The 22,448-nt window shown below is 40.2% G+C and overlaps 1 protein-coding gene across 1 annotated transcript in view; it reads left to right on the top strand.

Moving 5' to 3' along the window:
- The window catches only part of SGCD (sarcoglycan delta), a 1,028,538-nt gene that overhangs the window by 400,727 nt on the left and 605,363 nt on the right, over positions 1 to 22,448 (top strand). The window contains exon 2 of the mRNA XM_067032014.1: positions 5,510 to 5,676. The gene's annotated coding sequence lies outside the window, so the exon portion shown is untranslated. The remainder of the gene's footprint in view (positions 1 to 5,509; positions 5,677 to 22,448) is intronic.

Below are 22,448 nucleotides of genomic sequence, written 5' to 3'. Positions count from 1 at the left end.
GTCTTCTGTAAACACTAACTATTGAAAAATCCATCTTGTGAGCCACTGCTGTTACTACCTACAAACCATCAATGTTTGACCCACTTTATGAAGTTGGAGATAAATATTTTATTAACTAGCAAAGAAGAATACAGACCAGCAGTTAGCCCCGATGCTAAGAAATTCCCTAAAATTCCATGATAATGTTCAGTGACTTTTCTTCAGACTACTTTTGGTTTCACCATTCAATTCAAAAGGCTGATCAGGTAAGGAGGTGAGGTACTAATGCACTGGTAAGAGATCAGGTATCTAAAAGTCACTCGATGTGTTCTACACTTCTTAAAATCCAGGACACAGATTTTATTTTGCTATTCCCTAGCAGTTATATTGTTTGTTGTCCAAACTACAGATGAATAGCAGGCAAAGTCTTCAATACGTAGCCAACGGGGGGTGATTACAGTTACAGGGGAGCACCAAGATCCCCTAAGTATATTATATTGCATGGGCCTGACACCCTTTCAATAATGTCAACTCGTAGAAAATATAATTAATATTTTACAAATTGATTTGGTCCCCCGTCTCTGCTGCTCAGGAAGCAACTGTTGCAGTATGTGGTGTGACCTCCTCTGACTTTGGAAGAAACGTGCCCTCTCCTGTATGTGTGCCTTTGCTGTCCTCGGCAGAGACTGAGCTGGGCCAGTTTTCACAGTTACATTCTTAGGAGACTGCATTCTTCCTTTGGGGTTCAAAATGGGGCATTTCCAAGTGTCAGAACTAGGTTTAATTGGAAAGAAAGAATCGACTGTGATTGTCAGCATGCTTGGGGAATACCGCTAAGCATCAGGGTTTGTTCTGAATTTGAATCCTGTCCCTTTCTAGTTGAGTGATTTCAAGCGAATTGCTTAATCCAAATGCCAACTTCCTTATATGCAAATGGAAGTAAGGTACATATTGCAAAGCATTGCTGGCAACGCGAATGCTGTGTGTGGGTATGTGAGGTACAGCCTTGGATGCTTGTGTGGTGTATGTATAATCACAGTTCTCTTGGAAAGATAAGTCTCTACAGCATTGCTTCTCTGATTTCCAGCTGGACCCAACCCTGCTGGTGTAGGTAGATTTAAATTTATAATTCATCCCTTCCCCTGTCACCCTGAAGTCTTAATCAAGATCCATTTTATTTATTTATTTATTTATTTATTTATTTATTTATTTATTTATTTATTTATTTATTTGCGGTACGTGGGCCTCTCACCGCTGCGGCCTCTCCCGCTGCGGAGCGCAGGCTCCGGACGCGCAGGCCCAGCGGCCATGGCTCACGGGCCCAGCCGCTCCGCGGCACGTGGGACCCTCCCAGACTGGGGCACGATCCCGTGTCCCCTGCATCAGCAGGCGGACTCTCAACCACTGCGCCACCAGGGAAGCCCCTGAAGATCCATTTTAGAGTTGTCAGTACCCTCCTGTCCCCCTCCTGCTTTCCCTTGCCCTGCCCTCTCTGGTTGCCTGCCTCTCTTGGGAGTGTGTTTGGGTGCATTTATGGATCGATGCCCATGTGTATTCTGTACTCAAAAGTAGTCATTTTTAATGCACGCCCAACCATTAGGTGTGTTTCCCACTCTGCCACCAGAACAGCTACTAATGATACCTCTTGAAAAATGAGATATTCCTTGAAGCGTTCAAGGCTGCCCGACAGGCAAACATGCCACCTGCCTCTATGATTCATGTTCTAACCATGTCACCATTGGTGATTTAAGACGCATGTTGTTCTATCTTGACATTTTTCTCTTTGACCATATTGCCAGTATATATACTTTCTCAGTTTATTTTTTGACATATAACAGCATTAATTCCATCACATTTTCCAGAGATTTCAAAAATGCTAATTTCTGAAGCTGTGTCCTCTGAACTCAGTGTCCTGTATACCCTACCACCCATGTAGCATCTCATTAATGAATTGTGTACTTGTGGATTTGGTGAACAATTTTTGTTTCTTTGCTGAAGGAGGTAAATAAACCCGGATCAATTCAGAAGAGGGGTGTGTTGGGTGAGGAGTGGGGAGCAAACTAAGGAAATGACATTGTCTCCTAAGAAAACCAAGAATTATAGAATTCTCTCTATATATCAAGCAGAAATTAGGCTCCTTATATCAGTACACTCTATCACTGTGTCGGTGAATCATGAACTTTGTAGAGGGTCGCCATGTCTTACCGCATCTGGGCAGAAGTTAGGAAATTGCAAAAGACAAAGAAAAGCTGCCGGAGTGAAAACTTTACGAGGGTAGCAGTAAAGTCTTTAATGTTCCCTACCAAATCTCCAGTCCTTAACAAAATGATGGCAAATATTGTGCACTCCATAAATATTTGTTAGTAAATGCATTTCCGAACAAGCACTTCAATGACTTAGAATGGAATGTAAGTAACTTTTCCTTGCAGCACCTTAACTTTTTATTAGGTTGTGGTATAATGAAATCTGAAAGGTAGGTGACATATTTTTATGTTGTTACCACCCAAACATAGACAGTTTCTTAATATCAGTTAGGAAGAAAGAAAGTTGCATTTGGATAGACTGGAGACTTGAATTCTCAAAGCAGTCAGCACAATTTCTTTAATAACTATATATATCATTGTGCTGAATTATAGCATTGTTTGCTTTCAGAGTTGTGTTTCTTGGCTTTGGAATGCAGAAATAATTGTAGGCTGTGACTGGACGATTATCAGCCCATTATAATACTAGGGCCAAGATGATCCTCAAATTACTAGGCATCAGCGAGAGGACAAGAAGCGAACCAGAAAACTTGAGTTTCTCATGTTACAAAATTCTGTCATCTGCCCGCAGACTGTGAGGGCAGTTGGAATAACGATATCCACCTGAGCCTGAGGGTAGTTCAGAGAAAGCTGCCCGAAGTCACATCAAGGGCCACAAAAGCAACTTCATGTCATCAAGGCAGGAAAGACTCAAACTCTGAGGGGCAGTGAGGTAACAGGTAGATAAAAATCACGAAATGTTCAGTATGTAAGCCTGCAGTCATAAAAATAAAACATTAAGAGCAACAACCTTTTACTGAATACTTATGTCATACGCAGTAATGAATGGTTTATCTATGTTACCCTGTTTCATTTTCATAAACATTCTAAGGGGATGGGTATTTCTATCATCTCACTTTTACATAAAAATATGATCCTTAGAGAGACTGAATTTCTTAGTCAGGGTTTCATTCTGGTGGAACCAGGAAATGAGTTCTCTGATTATCCCAAAGCCTCATTCTGAAATGCTATACTCTGTTTCCTAACCAATCTTAGACTACTCAGAAAAAGGGAGGCTTTTATTAATCAAAAAGGAAAATAATCATTTTTTAAAGTTGGAAAATCTCTGTACACCATGTATTTTTGCCCAGTGAGCAACGGACTCTTAGGGAGGTAAAGGGATCACCTTGAAAGCACAAGGTGAATTGGTGACCAATTAGACTCAGATCCAAAGTCCTTTGATTCCTGCCCCACACCTTTTCCCTAAACACAGATCTTTCCATTTCTTTGTCTAACCTTGGATCCCTGTCCTCATATTTCCTCAAGTAAGGCAGGGACTTAGATTTTAGGGAGGGACAAGAGATTAAGTCTTGGAAGAAAGGGCAGGGGAGACTGAGAAAGACAGGGAGAAAGTTACAGTGAAATTGCAGTATTAGGATGTAAGCGGCTTCATCCCAGTGCATGCAGCATGTACTCTTCAGGTGTTTCTAGAAATAATTTTGGGCACTTCATCTGCTTAATCCACAAATACCTGTAATAATACATGTCAGACTCTACCGAATCTATTTCTAACACCAGCACCGGAAGGCATTAGCATAGTCACAGTTACATAGCATCAAGTCTGCTGGAGACAGAATGTTTTTAGTTCAGATCTAGCTGGAGCCACTTGTCATCTGAGTGACCTTGAGAAGGTTTACTTAACCTTCCTTTTTGTTCATTCATTCATTCAAAAATATATACTGAGCTCGTCCTTTGTGCCAGGCTGTGGGGGAAGTGCTGGAAGATATAAAAGGATACTGGAGATTAAATTCCTTGCCAATAGGGAGCTTATGTTTTATTGGGGAAAGCAGGTAGTAAACAAGTATAAACCATATAGTATATCAGAAAGTCTTTTGTAAGTTTTAAACAGAGAAGGGGGGATGAGGAGATGCGGTCAGGTTTTAGAGTTTTAAATAGGGTGATTAACAAGAGGCCTCACTGAAAAGGTACCATTGAAACAAAGATGTGAAATAGTGAGGGGAAAAAGAACACTCCAGGTGAAGGGAACTATGAAAGCCTAAGTCTCAAGCAGAGTTACAGGAAGGTTGGAGGAAGCTATTGGAGACCAGCATGGCTGGAGATGAATAACTGGGATAAGTGGGAGAAAGACAGTGATAACAGTGATGACTTTGTGATGACTTTGACTCTTAGTGTGATGGAAGGTTTTGAGCAGGGGACCGTCTGTCACTCTCTTCCTCAAGGGTCCATTTGAGAGTGACAGCCGTGGTTTGAGCACACCTGCTGTGCAGCCCTGTAGGTCCATAATGCTGCCTTGGAGCAGGGTGGTGGTATAAAGGAGGTGGTGATCAGGTGCTGGATTTATTCTGAAGATAAAGCCACGGGAATTTGCTGATGTCATGGTGAACATGGGGTGTGGATGAGAGAGGAGTCAAGGTTGACTGGAAGGGTTTGGGGCTGACAAAAGGGTGAATGATATTGCCACTGACAGAGAAGAGTGTGGACCTTGCTTGTCTTCAGAAGGGTGATAGAATTATGACTTCAGTTTGGGCATACAATATCTGACATATCTATTAGCATTCTAAGGAGAGTTTTTGGATAGGCCGTCAATAGGGAAATCTGGAGTTCAAGGAAGTATCTCGGCCTGGAGACACATTTCAGAGTTGTGAATGTATAACAGTATCTTAAGCCACAGAACTGGAAGATGCCCCCTGGTGGGAGAGTGTGCTTGGACAGGAGGCCCAGGGTTGAGTCCCAGGATGCTCTTATGTTGCAAATTGGGAGACTGAGCAGGTCTAACAGACATAGCCAACAGGGACTGGCCCTCTTAATAATGGCAAGTTCGGTATCTCAGAAGCCAAGGATTTCAAGATGAAGAAGTGGTGCATTGTCCCTTTGTCTCATTTTCATATCGACCACAAGGTTAAGTACCTTGCTTGTGTTTATTAAGATTTGCTTGCTTCACTGGTTGAAATATGCCACAGGTAATGAATTGCCGCCAGAAAAATCACGTTTCCTCTCTGATTGTTAGTTTCCCTCTATGTTAAATGAGCAAATTTGGCTAGTCTTGTCTTCAGAAAATTTCCAGCCTTGATATACTATGACCTTTTCTGATCTTGTATGATTCTGTATGACCAAGACTGAATCCATTCAAATACTATGCATTTTATGCCAGTCAGAAGAGTGTCTTTTGTTTAATTTCCTCAAAGCACATGATCTGGAATCTAATATCATTGTTGTATGTTTGTTGTTGTTATTGTTTTGAATATCTTCTTTCACTTGTGATTTTGTAGATCTGGAAGAAACCTCTGTCCTCAGGGGCTTGGAGAAGGCTCTCCTGTAACTCACGTGGAGGAGGTGAAGAAAACCATCCCTTTCGTGGTGGCCCGAGCAGATTATCTGAACCCCAATGTTGCTCTGAACTTTGTGTTCCAGATTCGAGAAGATTAGGACTGCTAAGGTATGGACTTGTGACTTTATCTTTTTTGAGGGCAGATACATTTTGCCTTCTGTTCTCCTCATCTACTCTTTTCTTTTTCTCTTTCCGTTTTCCCTTTCTCCTTTTAAGCAATGATCTGCTCTTTTGTTACCAGCTTGTTCAATGTGGTGGGATGGATAAAAATACAATGGAAGAAACTGAGGGCTGCACTGTCTCAGTAGTAGAGATACTTCAGTATACCACCTCAGTAATAGAGATGACCAGAGGAGAGTCAGTCTAAGGATGAGGAGACATTTGTGCAGGTGTCTCTGATAGAAAGAAGAGAGAAATTGAGGTTGTGCCTATGTGATAAGACTTCAGGTCAAGAGATAAGTAAAGAAGTGGTGCGTGTAATACACTGTATATTTCCATTTTCTACATCCACAGGAAACTTTTGGCAAAAACGTTATATTATATCTTAAGTTTTTTCGGGGGGTTATCTTTATATATGTTTTGGATACATACCTAGGCTGGGGTTAGACTCTTCTAAGTTGAGTCAAGAGGTCCCATTTGTTTTCTAGTTACAATGATAATGATTCTGTATGTGTGTAGTGTATATATGTACACACATACTTACATGCATATGTATTATTTGTATATATATATATATATACACACACACACACACAATTTGTTGAATGGTATATAATTGTTCTCTATACGTGTGTGTATACATGTAATATATACATCATATATATGTTATGTAGATCATACATATATGATGTGTATATATGATCTATATATGTGGAGGGTGGTGGGGAGAGAGGGACAGGTGGAGGGAGGAGAGAGAGAATCCTCCAGAAACTACCACTCATGGTTGTTGTGAGTCAGGCATTGTGCTATAAGGTTTGAAAAAAGAAGTCACAAGTACGACTCATAACAACCATCTGGAATAGATACTTCTGTTCTGGGAAACCAGAAGAGAAATAAGTAGAAAGGTTTTCTAAGGTTGTGTAGAAAGGAAGGGTTAGGAGCCAGACTCTTTACCAGACTTACTAGAATTTAACTCTGTGTTCACCTATTGTGTAGAATAGCGGGATTGTGTATGTTGCTGTTTAAAGCACTGGAGAAATATGGTTTAATAGCCTAGGACCACAGGGCATGTCCAAGAGAAAATGGAGAATGTCTCTGACAATTCAGTTGACAGCTCGTTTGCTGTCATTTTAATTTCCTTAAAAAACAAAACAAAAAACAAACAAACAGAAAAAACCCACTCATAATCCAAGGCTTTTGGCAACTGGGAGAGCAAGGTAGCTAAGGTGTTGGCCTGGAGCCTTCTTGTGGCACCATAGACCTCCTATATGTCATCATGTGTACAAGGTGGAGGTCCAGAGCTGATGAAAATCAAATGAGTTATAGTCACAGGCTTGCTTTTATTGTATCTCTGAATTTCTCACTGCTGGAATAAGTGTGGTATATACTTTTAGTTGATCATGAATAGGCCTTCCTGTGAGCATGAAGCACACATACTTTCTGTGGGGTTTTTGGAAAAGCCTCCAATGCCCATGCATTGAGCTCTCATGTTCACGTTGCTCCTAGTACCTCCGACAGAGTGCTGAAAGACTGGTGAAAATGTGAGGGTGGCATTTCAAACAAACTCTTCTCTGCCTTTTAATCAGGGAATTTTTATTTTTATTTTACTTTTTGTAAAGGAGATAAATTATTTTTCACTCTTGGAATCAAAGGGCATCTTTAAAGCAGTTTAGGTATAAATACAATTTATGGATTGATTTTCCATTAACATGGTTTCAAAGGCTAAATAGGTAATTTAACAATCAGAAACAAAAATACCTTCAGTGTACCTTTTTTGAGTCCTTGCACCAAGTGTAAACATTCTACATAATAGATGTATCGCTGAAGTGCCTTTCTCTGCCAACACGTCCTTGATCTGTTGGAGAGGAAAGCTACAAAACTCTTCTCTGCTTGTCCTAAAAACTTACAGAAGTTTAGGGGTTTGGGTTGGGATTTTGATGACTGAGTTCTTTGCTTTGAGGGTGTTGATCTTTAATTGAGAATGCCTGTGTTCTGTCAGGAATATACACCTAGATGCCGAGTACTTAAAATATAAATTCAGCAGAGAAAGTTTTAAAGGACTTGGTCATAAAAATATTCCTGGTTTAGAGACCAATCAACCCTAAAGGGGAAAATAAAACTCTCTGATTGTTGACAGAGTATAAGGGGAGAAGAAAGTCGACTTTGCAGTGTGTGTTTGTCACATGTCTGGATTCAGCTGTAGTATGTACATGCCCCAGATCACAGACCAGCACCCAAATTCCAGGAAGGAAGAAGGAAGTGAGGCAATGTTGGTTCATCAGTTGACCATAATGCTTCCTGGCTGCCATGCTCCTGTGCACTGAACAGATTTTTCAGATGTCTTTTCAAGTAAAGACAGTATAAATTAGTGGTTATAGGCTCAGACTTTAGAAAGGCCAATAAGACTCCTGTATGAATATTAGAAAAACCATTTAATTTTCCTAAGCTAATGCTGTTCAAAGTGTGGTCTATAAACCAGCAGCTTCAACATCACATAAGCTTGTTAAACATGCAGATTCTCAGGCCCTTCATCCCACTTATTAAATCAGAACCTCTTAGAGGTTCAGGAATCTGTTTTTAAACAGGCTCTCCAGGTAATTTAGATGCTTTGCTAAAATTTGAATACCACTGCTAGGCCTGTTCCCTGATCTCTGAAAAAGTAGGGAGATTTTAAAAATAACTCCTATCCAGAAACTAGGAAACGCTAAGAATATTAATGATTAATATATCTAAGTGTGGGTGTTTATATGTCTGTATAACCACATACATATGTATTTGTGAATATATATGGCATTGAAAGGGGGGAAAAACTTTTCAAATACCAGAAGTAAAGTTACTGAAGTTATTTTATTTTTATTTATTTTTAATTTTTTAACATCTTTATTGGAGTATAAACGGTTTACAATATTGTGTTAGTTTCTGCTGTATAACAAAGTGAATCAGCTATATGTATACATATAACCCCATATCCCCTCCCTCTTGTTTCTCCCTCCCACCCTCCCTATCCCACCCCTCTAGGTGGTCACAAAGCACCAAGCTGATCTCACTGGGCCATGTGGCTGCTTCCCACTAGCTATCTGTTTTACATTTGGTAGTGTATATATGTCCATGCCACTTTCTCACTTTGTCTCAGCTTACCCTTCCCCCTCCCCGTGTCCTCAAGTCATTCTCTACATCTGTGTCTTTATTCCTGTCCTGCCCCTAGGTTCATCAGACCATTTTTTTCTTTCTTAGATCCCATGTATATGTGTTAGCATACGTTATTTGTATTTCTCTTTCTGACTTACTTTACTCTTTATGACAGACTCTAGGTCCATCCACCACCCTATAAATAACTCACTTTCGTTTCTTTTACTGGCTGAGTAATATTGCATTGTATATATGTGCCACATCTTCTTTATCCATTCATCTGTTGGTAGACACTTAGGTTGCTTCCATGTCCTGGCTGTTGTAAATAGAGCTGCAGTGAACATTTTGATACATGACACTTTGAATTATGGTTTTCTCCGGGTATATGCCCAGCAGTGGGATTGCTGGGTCGTATGGTAGTTCTATTTGTATTTTTTTCAGGAACCTCCATACTGTTCTCCATAGTGGCTGTATCAAGTTACATTTCCATCAACAGTGGAAGAGGGTTTCCTCTTTTCCACACCCTCTCCAGCATTTATTGTTTGTACATTTTTTGATGATGGCCATTCTGACTGGTGTGAGGTGATACCTCATTGTAGTTTTGATTTGCATATCTCTGATGATTAGTAATGTTGAACATCCATTAATGTGTTTGTTAGCAATCTGTATATCTTTTTGGAGAAATGTCTATTTAGATTGTCTGACCATTTTTGGATTGGGTTGTTTGCTTTTTTTTTTTTGATACTGAACTGCATGAGCTGCTTGTATATATTGGAGATTAATCCTTTGTCAGTGGCTTTGTTGGCAAATATTTCCTCCCATTCGGAGGGTTCTCTTTTCATCTTGTGTATGGTTTCTGTTGCTGTGCAAAAGCTTTTAAGTTTCATTAGGTCCCATTTGTTTATTTTTATTTCCATTTCTCTAGGAGGTGGGTCAAAAAGGATCTTGCTGTGATTTATGTCAAAGAGTGTTCTCCCTATGTTTTCCTCTAAGAGTTTTATAGTGTCTGGCCTTACATTTAGGTCTTTAATCTATTTTGAGCTTATTTTTGTGTATGGTGTTAGGGAGTGTTCTAATTTCATTTTGTTTCATGTAGCTGTCCAGTTTTCCCAGCACCACTTATTGAAGGGGCTGTCTTTTCTCCATTGTATATTTTTGCCTCCTTTATCAAAGATAAGGTGACCATATGTGTGTGGGTTTATCTCTGGGCTATCTATCCTGTTCCATTGATCTATATTTCTGTTTTGGTGTCAGTACCATACTGTCTTCATTATTATAGCTTTGTAGTATAGTCTGAAGTCAGGGAGGCTGATTGTTTCAGCTCTGTTTTTCTTTCTCAAGATTGCTTTTGTTATTTGACAATTTGTATCTGTGTTTCCATACAAATTTTGAATTTTTTTGTTTTAGTTCTCTGAAAAATGCCATTGGTAGTTTGATAGGGATTGCATTCAATCTGTAGATTGCTTTGGGTAGTAGAGTCATTTTCACAATGTTGACACTTCCAATCCAAGAACATGATATAGCTCTCCATCTGTTGGTATCATCTTTAATTTCTTTCATCACTGTTTTATACTATTCTGAATACAGGTTTTTGGTCTCCTTAGGTAGGATTATTCCTAGGTATTTTATTCTTTTTGTTGCAGTGGTAAATGGGAATGTATCCTTAATTTCTCTTTCAGATTTTTCATCATTAGTGTATAGGAACGCAAAAGATTTCTGTGCATTAATTTTGTATTCTGCTACTTTACCAAATTCATTGATTAGCTCTAGTAGTTTTCTGGTGGCATGTTTAGGATTCTCTATGTATAGTATCATGTCATCTGCAAACAGTGACAGTTTTACTTCTTCTTTTCTGATTTGGATTCCTTTTATTTCTTTTTGTTCTCTGATTTCTGTGGCTAAAACTTTCCAAACTATGTTGAATGATAGTGGTGAGAGTGGGCAACCTTGTCTTGTTCCTGATCTTAGAGGAGATGGTTTGAGTTTTTCACCATTGAGTACCATGTTGGCTATGGGTTTGTCATATATGACCTTTACTATGTTGAGATAAGTTCCCTCTGTGCCTATTCTCTGCAGGGTTTTTTATCATAAATGGGTGTTGAATTTTGTCAAACGCTTTTCCTGCATCTATTGAGATGATCATATGGTATTTATTGTTCAATTTGTTAACATGGTGTACCAAATTGATTGATTTGCATATGTTGAAAATCAATCCTTGCATTCCTAGGATAAACCCCACTTGATCATGGTGTATGATCCTTTTAATGTGCTTTTGGATTCTGTTTGCTAGTAGTTTGTTGAGGATGTTTGCATGTATGTTCATCAGTGATATTAGCCTGCAGTTTTCTTTTTTGTGTGACTTCTTTGTCTGGTTTCAGCATCAGGGTGATGGTGGCCTCATACAATGAGTTTGGGAGTGTTCCTTCCTCTGCTATATTTTGGAAGAGTTTGACAAGGATAGGTGTTAGCTCTTCTCTAAATGTTTGATAGAATTCTCCTGTGAGGCCATCTGGTCTGGGCTTTTGTTTGTTGGAAGATATTTAATCACAGTTTTAATTTCAGTGCTTGTGATGGGTCTGTTTATATTTTCTATTTCTTCCTGGTTCAGTCTCGGAAGGTTGTGCTTTTCTAAGAATTTGTCCATTTCTTCTTGGTTGTCCATTTTATTGGCATATAGTTGCTTGTAGTAATCTCTCATGATCCTTTGTATTTCTGCAGTGTCACTTGGTACTTCTTTTTCATTTCTAATTCTGTTCAGTTGAGTCTTCTCCCTTATTTTCTTGATGAATGTGGCAAATGGTTTATCACTTCTGTTTATCTTCTCAAAGAACCAGCTTTTAGTTTTATTGGTCTTTGCTATTGTGTCCTTCATTTCTTTTTCTTTATTTCTTATCTGATCTTTATGATTTCTTTCCTACTGCTAACTTTTGGGTTTTTTTGTTCTTCCTTCTCTATTGCTTTAGGTGTAAGGTTAGGTTGTTTATTTGAGATGTTTCTCATTTCATGAGGTAGGATTGTATTGCTCTTAACTTCCCTTTGAGAACTGCTTTCTCTGTATCCCATAGGTTTTGGATTGTCGTGTTTTCATTGTCATTTGTTTCTAGGTATTTTTAAATTTCCTCTTTGATATCTTCAATGACCTCTGGGTTATTTAGTAGTATATTGTTTAGCCTTCATGTGTTTGTATTTTTTTTCCTGTAAATGATATCTAGTCCTATAGTGTTTAAGGCAGAAAAGATACTTGATACAATGTTAATTTTCTTAAATTTACCAAGGCTTGATTTGTGACCCAAGATATGATTTATCCTGGAGAATATTCCTTGAGCACTTGAGAAGAAAGTGTATTTCGTTGTTTTTGGATGGCATGTCCTATAAACAGCAATTAAGTCCATCTTGTTTAATTTGTCATTTAAAGCTGTGTTTCCTTATTTATTTTCATTTTGGATGATCTGTCCGTTGGTGAAAGTAGGGTGTTAAAGTCCCCTACTATGGTTGTGTTACTGTCGATTTCCCCTTTTATAGCTGTTAGCATTTGCCTTATGTATTGAGGTGTTCCTATGTTGGGTGCATAAATATTTACAATTGTTATGTCTGTCTTCTTCTTGGATTGATCCCTTGATCATTATGTAGTGTTCTTCTTTGTCTTTGTAATAGTCTTTATTTTATTTATTTTAATTTTTTTTTGCGGTATGCGGGCTTCTCACTGTTGTGGCCTCTCCCGTTGCGGAGCACAGGCTCCGGACGCGCAGGCTTAGCGGCCATGGCTCACGGGCCCAGCTGCTCCGCGGCATGTGGGATCTTCCCGGACTGGGACGCGAACCCATGTCCCCTGCATCAGCAGGCTGACTCTCAACCACTGCGCCACAAGGGAAGCCCTGTAAGTCTTTATTTTAAAGTCTATTTTGTCTGATATGAGAATTGCTACTCCAGCTTTCTTCTGATTTCCATTTGCATGGAATATCATACCATCCCCTCACTTTCAGTCTGTATGTGTCAATACGTCTGAATTGGATCTCTTGTAGACAGCATATATGCAGGTCTTGTTTTTGTATCCATTCAGCCAGTCTATGTCTTTTGGTTGGAGCATTTAATCCATTTACATTTAAGGTAATTATTGATATGTATGTTTGTATTACTATTTTCTTAATTGTTTTGCATTTGTTTTTGTAGGTCTTTTCCTTCTCGTGCGTTTCCTGCCTAGAGAAGTTCGTTTAGCATTTGTTGTAAAGCTGGGTTGGTGGTGCTAAATTTTCTTAACTTTTACTTATCTGTAAAGGTTTTAATTTCTCCATGGAATCTAAAAGAGATCCTTGCTGGGTAATCTTGTTTGCAGTTTTTTCCCTTTAATCACTTTAAGTATGTACTGCCACTCCCTTCAGGCTTTCAGACTTTCTGCTGAAAGATCAGCTGTTAACCTTATGGGGATTCACATGTATGTTATCTGTTGTTTTTCCCTTGATGCTTTTAATACTTTTTCTTTGTATTTAATTTTGATAGTTTGATTAATATGTGTCTTGGCATGTTTCTCCTTGGATTTATCCTGTATAGGACTCTCTGCACTTCCTGGACTTGATTATTTTCTTTCCATGTTAGGGACGTTTCCAACTATAATCTCTTCAAACATTTTCTCAGACCCTTTCTTTTTCTCTTCTTCTTCTGGGACCCCTATAATTCAAGTGTTATTGCGTTTAGTGTTGTCCCAGAGGTCTCTGAGACTGTCCTCAATTCTTTTCATTCTGTTTTCTTTATTGTGCTCTGTGGTAGTTATTTCCACTATTTTATCTTCCAGGTCACTTATCCGTTCTTCTGCCTCAGTTATCCTGCTATTGATTCCTTCTAGGGCATTTTAAATTTCATTTAGTATGTTGTTCTTCATTGTTTGCTCTTTAGTTCTTCTAGGTCTTTGTTAAACTTTTCTTGTATTTTCTCCATTCTGTTTCCAAGATTTTGGATCATCTTTACTATCATTATTCTGAATTCTTTTTCAGGTAGACTGCCTATTTCCTCTTCATTTTTTTGGTCTGCTGGGTTTTTACCTTGCCTCTTCATCTGCTTGCATATTTCTCTGTCTTCTCATTTTGTTTAACTTACTGTGTTTGGGGTCTCCTTCTCACAGGCTGCATGTTCATAATTCCCATTGTTTTTGATGTCTGCCCCTAGTGGGTAAGGTTGGTTCAATGGATTGTGTAGGCTTCCTGGTGGAGGGAACTGGTGTCTGTGTTCTGGTGGGTGGGGCTGGATCTTGTCTTCTTGATGGGCAGGGCCACATCCAGTGGTGTGTTTTGTGGTGTCTGCGAACTCAGTATGATTTTAGGCAGCCTCTCTGCTAATGCATGGGGTTGTGTTCCTGTCTTGCTGGTTGTTTGGCATGGGGCATCCCACACTGGAGTTTGCTGGCCGTTGGGTGTAGCTGGGTCTTAGTGTTAGGATGGATATCTCTGGTAGATCCCTTGCTGATTGATGTTACATGGGGCCAGGAGGTCTCTGGTGGTCCTGTGTCCTGAACTAAGCTCTCCCATCTCAGAGGCTTAGGCTTGACACCAGGCCAGAGCACCAAGACCCTGTCAGCCACACGGCTCAGAAGAAAAGGGAGAAAAAAGAAAGAAGAAAAAATAATTTTAAAAAAATAATTAAAATAAAAAAATTAAAAAGTTATAATAATTAAATTAAAAAAAGAGTGCAACCAAACCAATAAACAAATCCACCAGTGATAAGAAGCACTGAAAACTATAGTAAGATAAACATAAAAATCTCTTTTGGGGCTTCCCTTGTGGCGCAGTGGTTGAGAGTCCGCCTGCCGACGCAGGGGACACGGGTTCGTGCCCCGGTCCGGGAAGATCCCACGTGCCATGGAGCGGCTGGGCCCGTGAGTCATGGCCACAGAGCCTGAGCGTCCGGAGCCTGTGCTCTGCAACAGGAGAGGCCACAGCAGTGAGAGGCCCGCGTACCACAAAAAAAAAAAAAAAAAAAATCTCTTTTGTTGTTAGATAAACGTACTAACATGGGTGAATTTCAGAAACAGTATGAGTGAAAGGAGCCAAACAGCACAAAAATACTTATTTTATTATTTAATTTATATGACATTATGTAAGCAAACTAATGGATGATGATAGAAATCAGATCAGTACTTGCTTCTGATGGTGGATTACCTAGGAAAGGTACATGAGGGAAATTTCTGGGGTAACGCAATGTTCTGTGCTTTTTTTGGTCAAAACTGATTGAATGGCACCTTCACTAAGCACTTCACTATATGTACATTATGTATGTAAAAATGCATGAAAAAAAGAATTTTTAAACTTCCATTTATTGAGTATGTTGTCAAAAGTACTATTCTTATTTTAAAATTTATTGAAGTACAGTTGATTTGCAATGTGTTCATTTCTACTGTAAAGCTAAGTGATTCAGTTATACATATATATATATACATTCTTTTTCATATTCTTTTCCATTATGGTCTATCACAGGATATTGAATATAGTTCCCTGTGCTGTACAGTAGGATCTTGTTGTTTAAAAGTACTATTCTTTTTGTATGTGGGCTCATTTAATCCTTGGAACAACTCTGGGATTGTTATTAGAGTAATAATACTAATTTACAGGTATGGAACTGATAGTGATAAAAGTAAGGTAACTGTCTCTGAATCGTACTGCTTGGTCACAGAAGCTGAATTACAGAGTAGGTCCATTTAACATATCTAACCCTCATGTTACACTTTTGTCATAAGTTCCCTTGGTTCCATTTTAATACAAGATCAACTGTGAGACAACAGTCCCTGGGAAGAGGCTTCCAGGATGGCCAGTGAGGGACAGAGGTTATTAAATGGATGAATTAGGTATTTTCCCAGTCACTTTGGTGGTGGGGTGTGGATAAAAAGTTAGTAGCAAATATTACTACTGCCTTCAGGGATCATTGCTTTAAAGCATTCGGACACAGCTCTGTTTTCTCAGTGTGATCCTTTTGTTTGTCTGTTTGTTTGTTTTTGCAGTACACAGGCCTCTCACTGTTGTGGCCTCTCCTGTTGTGGAGCACAGGCTCCAGACACACAGGCTCAGCAGCCATGGCTCACTGGCCTAGCCGCTCCGCGGCACGTGGGGTCTTCCCAGACCGGGGCACGAACCCATGTCCCCTGCATCGGCAGGTGGACTCTCAACCACTGCACCACCAGGGAAGCCCTGATCCTTCTTGATTATAGAATATAAAATAAATAGTAGTATCAGAACCGTAAAGCACGCAGTTTAGAAAACACTGTGAGATGACTGGCAGAGGCGATATCATTTAGTTAAAAGCACTAGAAAGAGATTGCCTGGGTTCAAGGGTAGGCTCCTCCACTTTCTGGCAAGTCACTGAACTGCTTCCAGCCTTTCTTCATTTGTGCGATGGGGATGATTCTCATGCCTATTTGGTATAAAGTAAGAATTAAGTGAAATTATGCTTGTAAAGTGCTAGCATATGCTGGTTCCCTACAATTCCTGTGTGAATGTTAAGCTGCCATTTTGGAGCGGAGATTATAAGAGCAAGATTATATGAACGATGACATTCCTAAGCAAGAGAATAGCATTATATTCCACCTGTGTGGCCTGTGAGTCACTGTGTATATCTATGCCTTCACTTAACTTTAGCTGAAAGTAAAATGCTGTCATTTCTTAAAAACCATATCAGTTTCATTATAAGAATTTGGAAACTGTCAAAGAAGTTGACCCTGTTTCCAAAAAAAAAATCGTTTAATTAATATGCAGGAAATTGTGTTGAGAAAAAACTGTCATTTAACGTAGATGTTACGTTTTATCTGTCCAGAGTGATTGAAAGACAGCCTGAAACTATTTAGCATGTTTAACTGATATCAGCAAGGTTAATTGTCTGGGAAATGGTGAAGAGCTGAATTCCTTTATGTGCCTCTACAGTTTGCAGTACCGTCATAACAGTTTTCATGAGACTTGGGCATAAGCTTTTATTTTAGTTGTGCTTTTTAAAGTCTCAATTTATGTAGTAAAATTTTAAAATCAGGGATGTTACAAATATGTGCATGCTAACAGTGCTTTTCCTGTGAAGCACAAGTTAGTCTACTACCAACCTGCTATGTAAGGTAGAAAAATCTCTGAACACCTCCAAAAAGGTTATGAAAGGGAAATTAAAAGCTGCTTTTGAGGCTAATTTTTGTCGCTGTTTCTGATAGTTACCACTAAGTGTAGGAATAGGTAGTGAGGGTAAGAACCCTTCCGATATTGTTGGGGTGTGTCGGGGCATGTGTGTAGTATGTCTGTTTCCTCCTTTGGAGTCTTATCAGTAAATTCTTTCTTATGCTGTTTTTGTTTTTAAATTGAAGGATAGTTGATTTACAATGTTGGATTAGTTTCAGGTGTATAGCAAAGTGATTCATTTATACATACATCTCTCTTTTTCCTCACTCTGGTTTTATGCAAGTGTTAGTATTTGCATGGGTCATTTCTGTGCTCGTCTGTTTCATTTGGATGCGGAAATGATGCTTGTTGTATTTTTTGTGCCTCCCAGCACATCAGCAGGACAGTGGCTGACTTATCAAGTCTTAGGATGGCTCTTCTCTTAAGGTCTTTCTCAGCTCTCACTGAATTTACCCTGAAACTCATCATGCGTTGACATTTCGTCTCAGATAATAAATATCTCAGTGTCAAACATGAAAGCATCAGCAGAACCGCTGTGTGAAAAGAAAAGACTCTTGCTGTGGAATCTAAAGTGTCACTTTCCACAGCTGGCTTGGTTTGTTTCTTTATTCACCTAATGTGTGGTGAGAACCTGTCATGAGCTAGGGGCTGTGCCAGGGTTGCTACTTATTATCTGCATGACACCTTTCCACTCTTGGATTTCAATTTCCTGGTGTGTAAGATGGGAATTTGGGTCAAATAAGCCTAGATTTCAGCAAGTATTGTTGCATTTAATTTCAAATAAGCTGGTAAGTAATGTTGATACAGCAACATTCTCTGGACATGTTTGACAGTTACCTGTAAGGATCAATCCAAACATGGAATATGAAGGTCCAAGGAGTTTGAGCTAAAGAAATTATAAAAATTCTATGTAAGACTTCTTGATGAATTTTGTAGCACCACCGTGAGATTTCAGAGTACCCTTCAGAAAGCCTCATTTGGGATATTATCTAATTGCTCCCTCTGTATATTCTAGAGGTCTTTTTTTTCTTTCTACCTTCAGTAGTAGCTCTTGAGAGACTCTCATTATACAGATTGGGAAACTGAGGAACAGAGAGGTCAAGTAATTTTCTTAAAACCAGACTGGTAGGGTAAGAAACTTTCTTTGGGTTGGGCTCTTAAAAGGCCTGTAATGAGCCCAACTCTATCCACAGAACTTTTTACCCTGTGGTAAAGCATACCTACTTACTAAAAAGAAACCTGCTTTAATGTTCTTTGATGCTTTTAATGCTTCTGAAGGTGGCAGCACCCTTTTTGCCCTTAGTTTTCTAATCCAAACAGCTACCATTTTAGGAATAGTCTCCTTTTGACAGTTACTGGAGAGAAGATTTGTGTTTCTCCCCTTGAGTATTATGTTTTCAGGTCTGTTTGTTTAGTTGGGTTGAATTTTACCCAAGGCCTTTGAAATGAGCAAAATTTGAGTAGTTGCTGTGTTCCAGTCTTGTATAGCTTTAGGTCTTATTTGACAGGTTCAAACATCCTCCTTCCCTCCCCCCGCATTACCACCATCAATAATGATGACAAAGTGGCCATTTGAAATTTTCCTGCAATTTGACATATGTTATTTTCATAACGGCAAATCTAACATCATTTAAAAATCGGTACACTGCAATTCACATCTAGAAGTGATCTCCTTAGAAAGGTTTTCTCTTCAACTTGCTTATTGTTTCCGCTTTGCTTTGCTGCTCAGCCCATCCGCACGCTGCTATTTCTTTTTCATGACACTTTTGGATGTTCATACCAGCATTTTCCTCAGATCCAGCCAGGATTACAGAGTTGATGTATGCCCATCCCATATATTTGTTGTGAGGATCAAATGGGAATTTGAAAACTGTACCACCCCATTGCCTGAGAACTGTCCAGACTTTCCCATTCCCTTCCCATTCCCATTCCATTCTGACTTTTTACATCATCTCCTTCACTATTTCCCTTCCCTCTCCCCAATCCCAGCCTTTCCACAAGCTGCAGTGACCCTCTCCATTTGTCCAAAAATACGCCATGTTCTTTTAAATCACCACTACTTTGCTCCTGCTGGTCCTTTTGCCATCCCTATGCATGCCTCACCCAAAAAAAATTTTTGAAAAATTACTCATCTTTTAAGATCCAATTCACTGAAAGCCTTCTGAGGCTCCGTTGAGCCATATGTTAATTCTTCCCTTTTGACTTCATTGCATTCTTTTTCAAACCTGCACTGTAACTCTTACTATGAAGAGAGGTTATTATAATTGTTTGTATAAGTCACTCTCCTCAGTAGAAGGCAAGATCTTTAAGACAGACATTCTATTTTTTTTTTTAAGTGAATGTATCTTCTATTTCCCATCTCTGCCTGGAACATAGCAGGTACTCAACAGACATTAGAAAGGGGAAAGTATGCTTAAATATATTGCAGAATGGATTTAATTTAGAAATAGGTCATTTTCTCTTGGTTTATTGGTGCTTTTTGGATTTTAAAATTCTTTTATTTTGGGTGGCTGTTTTTTATATTGGTTTTGGTTTCTGTTTGCTTGTCCTGATGTTTCTATCTATTATGATCTATTTTAGAGGTCTTCTATCCTTATTTTCCTTCTGGCTACAATATCTATTCTTATTATCTTTTTTCCCCTATGCAGCACTGTGCTTTCCAGACTTTATTAAGTCCTCATCACTCTGACTAGGCAGGGTTAGCACACATCTAGCACATGTGCTACCTTTCACCTTTCCTGTGCCCTTGGCAGACATCAGTAGTCAATCCCAGCTCAAGAGTCCTAGAATAGTCCCAACACGTCACTCCAGAAATGTCATGTGATCTCAGAAAGATGTCAGAAAATTAGTGACCACAACAAATGGATTATATTTCTGTTTCTAGGGAATGGAGCTCTTAGAGAATAAGAAGTATCTCTTGTAAAATAAGTATTTTTTATTAATGAAAGGTTTGAAAAATAAAATTAAATCTCTTGGAACACAGAAAAGAGATATTTAGTCAAAATAAAAAGTCAAATAGAGTAGATCACTGCAGGAATCCTTGATCCCATTAAAAGGATCTCCAAGGGAGACCTTCAAGATGGCGGAAGAGTAAGACATAGAGATCACCTTCCCCCCCACAAATACATCAGAAATACACCTACATGTGGAACAGCTCCTAGAGAACACCTACTGAATGCTGGCAGAAGACCTCAGACTTCCCCAAAGGCAAGAAACTCCCCACATACCTGGGTAGGGCAAAAGAAAAATCAAAAAACAGAGACAAAAGAATAGGGATGGGACCTGCACCACTGAGAGAGAGCTATGAAGGAGGAAAACTCTCCCCATACTAGGAAGCCCCTTCACTGGGGGAGATGGGGGATGTTGGAGGGAAGCTTCAGAGCCACGGAACAATAAGGGTGCAGAGGGCAAAGTGGAGAGACTCCCGCACAGAGGATCAGTGCTGACCAGCACTCACCAGCCCAGGAGGCTTGTCTGCTCACCCGCCGAGGTGGGTGGGGGCTGGGAACTGAGGCTGGGACTTCAGAGGTCAGACCCCAGGGAGAGAACGGGGGTTGGCTGTGTGAACACAGCCTGAAGGGGGCTAGTGCACCATAGCTAGCCAGGAGAGATTCCGGGAAAAGCTCTGGAACTGCCAAAGAGGCAAGAGACCATTGTTTCGGAGTGGGCGAGGAGAAGGGATTCAGAGCACCACATAAACAATCTCCAGTGACGGGCGCAAGCCATGGCTATCAGTGCGGATCCCAGAGACAGGCATAAGATGCTAGGGCTGCTGCTGCCGCCACCAAGAGCCTGTGTGCAAGCACAGGCCACTATCCATACCACCCCTCCTGGGAGCCTGTGCAGCCCGCCACTGCCAGGGTCCCGTGATCCAGGGACAACGTCCCCAGGAGAACACATGGCGCACCTCAGGCTGTTGCAGCATCACACTGGCCTCTGCTTCTACAGTCTTGCCCCACATTCCATACCCCTCCCTCCGCCCAGCCTGAGTGAGCCAGGGCCCCTGAATCAGCTGCTCCTTTAACCCCATCCTGTCTGAGTGAAAAACAGACACCCTCATGCAACGTACATGCAGACGCGGGGCCAAATCCAAAGCTGAACCCCAGGAGCTGTGTGAACAAAGAAGAGGAAGGGAAATATCTCCCAGCAGCCTCAGGAGCAGTGGATTAAATCTCCACAATCAATATGATGTACCCTGCATCTGTGGAATACCTGAATAGACAGCAAATCATCCAAAATTGAGGCGGTGGACATTGGGAGCAACAGTATATATATATTTTTCCTCTTTCTCCTTTTATGAGTATGAATGTATATGCTTTTTTTTTCTGATTTTGTCTTGTAGCTTTGCTTTTACCATTTGTCAGAGGGTTCTGTCTGTCCATTTTTTTATTACTTAAAAATTTTTTTATTTTTAATAATTTTCTTTTTTATTTTAATAACTTTATTTTCTTTTAGTTTTTTCTTTCTTTTTTTTTTCTGCTGAGCTGTGTGGCTGACAGGGTCTTGTTGCTCAGGTTGGGATCAGGCCTGTGCCTCTGAGGTGGGAGAGCCAAGTTGAGGACACTGGTCCACCAGAGAACTCCCGGCTCCATGTAACATCAACCAGCGAAAGCTCTCCCAAAGATCTCCATCTCAATGCTAAGACCCAGCTCTGCTCAATGACCAGCAAGCTACAGTGCTGGACACCCTATGCCAAATAACTAGCAAGACAGGAAAACAACCCCACCCATTAGCAGAGAGGCTGCCTAAAATCATAATCAGTTCACAGACACCCCCGAACACACCACCAGATGCAGTCCTGCCCACCAGAAAGACAAGATCAAGCCTCATCCACCAGAACACAGGCACCAGTCCCCTCGACGAGGAAGTCTACACAACCCACTGAACCAACCTTACACACTGGGGGCAGACACCAAAAAAAAACAGGAACTGCGAACCTGCAGCCTGTGAAAAGGAGACCCCAAACACAGTTAAGTTAAGCAAAATGAGAAGACAGAGAAATACACAGCAGACGAAGGAGCAAGGTAAAAACCCAGAAGACCAAACAAATGAAGAGGAAATAGGCAGTCTCCCTGAAAAATAATTCAGAATAATGATAGTAAAGATGATCCAAGATGTTGGAAATAGAATGGAGAAAATATAAGAAACGTTTAACAAGGACCTAGAAGAGCTAAAGAGCAAACAAACAATGATGAACAACACAATAAATGAAATTAAAAATTCTCTGGAGGCGGGGCTTCCCTGGTGGCACAGTGGTTGAGAGTCTGCCTGCCAATGCAGGGGACACATCTCTGTGCCCCAGTCTGGGAAGATCCCACATGCTGTGGAGCGGCTGGGCCCATGAGCCATGGCCACTGAGCCTGCGTGTCCAGAGCCTGTGCTCCTCAACGGGAGAGGCCACAACGGTGAGAGGCCCGCGTACTGCATAAAAAAAAAAAAATTCTCTGGAGGGAA

The sequence above is a fragment of the Kogia breviceps genome, chromosome 4 (assembly GCF_026419965.1).
Source record: "Kogia breviceps isolate mKogBre1 chromosome 4, mKogBre1 haplotype 1, whole genome shotgun sequence".
NCBI classification, from domain to species: Eukaryota; Metazoa; Chordata; class Mammalia; order Artiodactyla; family Physeteridae; genus Kogia; species Kogia breviceps.
Note: the sequence above shows the minus strand (reverse complement) of the source record. Positions and strands in the feature narration are given on the sequence as shown.